Here is a 6,172-nt window from a genome sequence, read left to right as displayed (position 1 = left end):
ACCCAACTGTAATGTAAAACGTAAAAATATCAGTTTAATTTTTTTTTTTTATAATTTCCAAAATGTTTGCCCGTAGTTGTGCTCGTTTGTGCGGGTATGCCATCCGCTCAGCCACAGTTAGCAGACATTGCAAAGCATATAAGATCTAAATATGCAAATTACGCCAAGTAGCAATAGCGTAGCGGTAGAGACGTTGGCCAAAGAGGAGGTAGTCATGGTTCGAGCCCCCAGAACATCATTTTCCATTTTTATTTAAATAAGCATGAAACAATCCCCTGACATATATATATAAATATATATATATATATATATATATATATATATATATATATATATATGTAAAACTATAACTTAAGTAAAATGTAATGAAATGGGCCATGTATTTTTGAAGAAATCCTACATAATAAAATATAAAAAAAGGATCAGAATTGCCCATAGCTTAGCAAGGCTTTAGCAAGCTGAATATGGGTGCCCGTAGGTGAGCAGTGCTTTAATAAGCTTAATATGAGTGCCCATAGATGAGCAGCGCTTTAACAAGCTTAATATGAGAGTCCGGAGTTGAGCAGCGGTTTACCATGCTTAAAATGAGTGCCCGTAGTTCAGCAGTGCTGCACCCAGCATAATATGAGTGCTCATAGCTAAATAACGCGTTACCCAGCATAAGCCATTTGCGAGCAGCTGTGCAGCGCGCCAACCAGCTTACCGTCGGGCAACATTGGGCAAGCTGTATCAAAGCCGCCTTTACACAGACACACCTCCTAGCCTGTCTAGACAGTAGTAAAATAAAAAAAGCAACGCCTTGGTTCGAACCTGGGATACTGTGCACCATAGTCAAAGTACTGAACCACTAAGCCATGACAGTTGTACTGAGAAATGCAGTATTAGCATATATATAGGAATGAATGGAAATAGAAGCATGACAAAGCAGGTTTTTTCAAGCTGATAAATATCCAAAACGGCCAATCACAGATAGGTGTGGGAAAACCGGCATATATAAGCCCCACAGGTGGGAATTCACAGCATAACTGATTGTGGTACCCATTTGCAGTCAGGATGGCAGGTGCAGGAGAGGGAAGTCACTTTAGAGCACAAAGGTGGGGTGTTGAGGAGTCAAAATATATGGTTTGGCTCCTAGTCCATGATCATGAAGCACAACTCATGCAGGGCCAGGTTCACTGGGCTGCGTACAAGGCAGAGGTGTGGAACCAGTTGGCACATGATCTCACCAGTGCCACAGGCATTCCAAGGACTGGTGAACAGGTCCGTCACCACCATGCGGACCTGAAGCGACGGAAGGAGGACCAACTGAACCATTGGATCAAGGAGGCCCGCCAAATGCCCAATGCCCCACTACTGAATAAGTATCCATGGAATTAAGTATGTAAGAAATGCTATCCTAGCCTATAGTATGGAGACATATGGTCCAATATTACTTCCTTTATATTACAGCTGCAGGTGTTCGTTCTGCGAATCAGCGAGCCTATGCTGATAGACTGCTGAGGTTGCACCACCAGGCAGGTTAGTAATTATTTAGCTGGTATTGTCATAGAATATAAGTGAGACAGATTGTAAAAGAGTTCAGTGTTGTAACCCACTAATAAAGGTCAAATAAGCCTAGAAGAAAGATTCTGCTAGTATTGTAAGATTAGATAAGTGATGCAGCCTGGAAAATAGTGTAATGCAATCCAGTAATAAAGATTAAACAAGTCTCAAATAGAAGTGTCCACCTGTATTGTAATATCAGATAACTGCTGCAGCCAGAAAATGAGTGGTAATCAATCAACAAAGGATAGACAAGTGTCAAATACATCCTTGTAAATTCTGCCATATGAAATAAGTGAGTCAGCTGGAAAGGGCTGTTGTAAACCAGTAATAAATGTTAATAAAGCCTAGAATTAGGTACCAGTCTGAAATGTAAATATAAAATAATTGAGAGAGTGAGAGAAAGACAGTTTGAAGCTACCAAGAAAGCTGTAATAAGTCTGGAATAAAGGTATACTGCAGTCACTACATTATGAAATGAATGAGACAGCCACAACCAAAGAGTGTAATGTGTTAAACAAAATACAGAACATGGACTGTGTCCGCCCCACAAATTGGATATGTTGCTGTACCCTTGCATTATGGAAATAGTATGGTTGTATGAAATGCTGAACATCCACAGCTGTCTAGACCCATATAAATCAAATGTAGCAGGATGCTGTACCTGAACACAGCCAGATATGAACATATATGAATAAAAATGGAATGTATATTAATGTAGCAGTAACATCCCCATCACCAACATTCCTAAGGTTACATACAGGAAACTGTACTAATACATGTAGGGGATATATATCTGCATCTACTAGGAATGTACAGTATATGTTTAGGTAGTTTAAGTTGTTAATGTAATATTTCTCCACCCTACCCTATTTTCACAAATTATGCCATTCCACACCAAACTGGGTATGTGTATTCATAATTAATTCCCATGGACATTTGTCCTGTTGGTTTATACATATCTGCATGTACGTTGATGCATGTGCCCTGTTCACATATTCAAACCTGATGGCCTGTTGCCACCAATCAACCCTGCATGCTGTTGGAATGTGCACTGTTGTTCTAAATATGCATGTGTTATGCTTGCTGCTCAATGTTCGGAATTCATGGGTGTTTGATTAATGGGAATACTGATGCATGCTGTTACAACTAATTTTGAATGGTGTTGTTTGTTACTAACCCAAAATACCATAAAATACTGCTAAACATAGGACAACAGGGAAGGCGGGTTCCAGCGGACCCACCTCTCCCACTTCAGCTGGCGAGTGCACCTGGCACCAGTGCCCAGGCCGGGACCTCCTCCTCTGGTGGCCCTGTGCCACCTTTGGGTGGAGGTGCTGCATGGGGATGAAGCTCGTCCCCCCTCTGCAAGCATGGCCGGAGGAGAGCCTCCACTCACCCTCCATAGGGTCTGGTCTGTGATAAGTAGTGAGAACAGGCATTCTGTGACTGATCCCCTACGCCAGTTTGAGGTGAGGGTGGCGCAACTCACGGGTGTGCCTGCCCATCCTATCTAGCCCCCAGCACAGCCCCGGCCTGGGCTGTGAAGGCACAGTGGTAACTGCCTATGGGTGGGGATTTCAGTTCCACTGTTGCCATCTGTGGGCTCATGGGCTTGCAATATCCAAACATCCATCCCCGTCATTTGTGTTTACCCCCACACATGTGTCATACTCCGCCCCTGTATGCATCTTGTTTGTCTTGTCTGTTAACCTCCAACCAAAAGAAACCACACAGAAAACTAAGAAAAAGATGTTGGTAAGTCAGCTCCAAGGGCTAGGCACATGCAGGTACAAAAATTCAGGTAACTGTAGGTTATAGTCCAATCCAATGTACTTAATACCAGAGGTTATAAAAACACTGCTTTATTCACCAAGCCAAAATAAAAGTAAAACGCTGCACCAGCGTTTTTCGTTCTGATAAATATCAGAACTTCTTCAGACAACCAACAACACTAGTTCAAAGCATTTTAAAACAAAGCACTAGGTTAAGACAGATGTCAGTAATTATATTAATTGCTGTATCCCTTGTGTTTAAAGCGATACACTCAAATAACTTCTTTTATGTAATACTGAACCAGAAGTTTTTTAAAAGACTGACCAAAATTCTCACTTAAAAGATTTTACATTAAAAACATGAAAAGAAGTCACTGTTATAATATTATCATATCATATCTAAATTCTTCTACTTGCATCTATACTTTAAAACTACACACAATACTACTAAAAAGTCATATATAATAAAACCTTAAACTATACTAATGCTAGTAAGTATTGCTAAGTACTGCTTACTTACAAAGCTGTGTTTTGGTTCTAGTTACACCTTCAAGGGCATTCAATGACATACACAAACAACAAAAAGAAAATGAACTATCTCAGTAAACTTTTTATCTTTAAAATACATGAAATTGAGCAACACTCATTTAACCCTGGCTCTCTGCAGCTACCACCACACATGTGTCATACTCCGCCCCTGTATGCATCTTGTTTGTCTTGTCTGTTAACCTCCCCAACCTACCTCCCCAAATATACCTACTTCCTGTACCTCACATTCCACTCTCACCTAAAAAAAAAAAAAAGGGCACTCTGTTCCCACAAAAAAATGATGCCCCATACATAGCTGCCCAATTCGCACACATGTCCACTGGACATGTAAACTGATAATTCTAATTGGCAGTATAACATATTTTGTTGTCCTCACCCCTCTCTCAGGGATGGAAGGTTTCAAATTTCACACCATATTTCACACATATGCACAGCTGTTGCTAATAAAGAAATGGGCAGCTATGGGCCTTCCCTACATCCTTCCTGCACATCCCGAGCTTGTTTTCCTACTGTCCTACCCTCTTTGTGCCCTCTTTTTCACCACTTTCCTATCTCCCCATTTTCTTTTCTTTAAAAAAAATTAGCGCGGGTGTTAGCGGGAGCAAGCCCTTTTAAGCAGTAGTCAGCGGGTGTGCGCTTGTGTGTGCTTAGCTAAGCGAGTGTGCGCATGTGTAAGCATCGCGCAAACCAGCGCAAACCTGCTTACAACTGCTTAAAAGTGCCTTAGTCACTCTGTATGACAAGGCCTGTAGTCTGCTTATCAGCAAAATAAAATACCCCTGTCAGTCTCAAACCCCGGACCTTGGAAACACTAGTCTGCATGAATTATCACTTAGCCATGACAGATATACAAGAACTTGGTGCTGAAAGAAATATATCATGAAATACAAGGAGTGAATGTAAAGGGAATATAGGAAGGCCATTACACAAAGCTTGTTCACTGAATCCTTACTGGCAATTCTTGTGGAATTGCATTACATTAGTGTGATAAGAGAAACAGCCATGCTAGGAGGTAATAATGTTACAGTAGCATCTTACAAACACCACACAGTATCAGAGCAGGATAAACACCACCATATTTGAATAGGTATGAGGCCAGACTTCCCAACTGTGACTGATTTACAGGGATGTCCCTGATTTGCAAAAAAAATGTTACCTGTGCCCCACTGACTCCCTGTGAAATGTACTAACAGTAGGCAGAAAGGTGGGGTATCCCACATAATGGTGACTGTCGATAAGTTAAAGTAGACTCTACTTGCATGTCAGAAATGGTGTAGTAATACATATGCTCAAAATACCCCACAGTCACAACTGCAGAATATCTGAAATATATCATGGGTGTATCCCACTGATATGTACCTTTCCCTGAGGCTGGTCAAATATATACCTGAAAGTATCTGAGGCCTGCAAGTGTCAGAAATACACAGGCATATCAGCCTGTCTGCTGTTACACACTCTGCGAATAGCTGTAGAATTACTCCCACAAGCACACCCTCATGTAGGAGTACAACACAGAAATATCAAAGGATGTAGCCATCTAACAAAGTAATGACAGTATAGCAGTTTACAAGCACTAGATGTGCCTGATATTCATAATTGTTAGTACAAAATACAAGGCCCTAGTACTGCTCAGCAGCAAAATAAAATACCCTTGTAAGTGTCAAACCCCAGACCTTGGGCTCACCAGACTGCATGCAGTGCCACCAAGCCACAGCAAACATATAAGAACTTACTGCTGAAAGAAATATATCATGCATTACAAGGAGTGAATGTAAATGGAAAGCCATAGCAACACATTCCAGTAAAGACAAATATTAGGCCTTCAAGGAGTGAATGTAAAGGGAAAATAGTGAAGCCATAGCAACACATTGCAAAAACTACTGTTGTATACCAGTTAATCCACAACTCTCACAGGAAAGTACATACTCCCATGTAAACAGTGTTAGCATTAGCAGATGTAAGCTAACATACACACTGAGAAGAGTGAAAAGGAAAAAGCAACAGTCAGGTTTCAGTACAACATGCATTTCAGTGGCTACAACACAGCCTTAGATATGAGAGACATACCAATCTTCTGACTGACACAATAGTGTCCACAGCAAACCAGCATGGTCCCCACCTTGCAAAACTGAAAGGCCTATGCCTACCTAACCTAACATTTTATAGTAGTGTCCTGAAATCACAGTGAGAACTGCAATTACCACACAGCAGGCTGCATGCAATTAGCAAATGCTGGCCACCAATTGATGCAGAGGCCATCACATGCACATGTGCAGATACCTACAAAAGCAGCCTGTACTGCCAGT

Source organism: Protopterus annectens, chromosome 6.part1 (genome assembly GCF_019279795.1).
Source record: "Protopterus annectens isolate FY-2018-M chromosome 6.part1, PAN1.0, whole genome shotgun sequence".
Taxonomy (NCBI): domain Eukaryota; kingdom Metazoa; phylum Chordata; order Ceratodontiformes; family Protopteridae; genus Protopterus; species Protopterus annectens.
Note: the sequence above shows the minus strand (reverse complement) of the source record.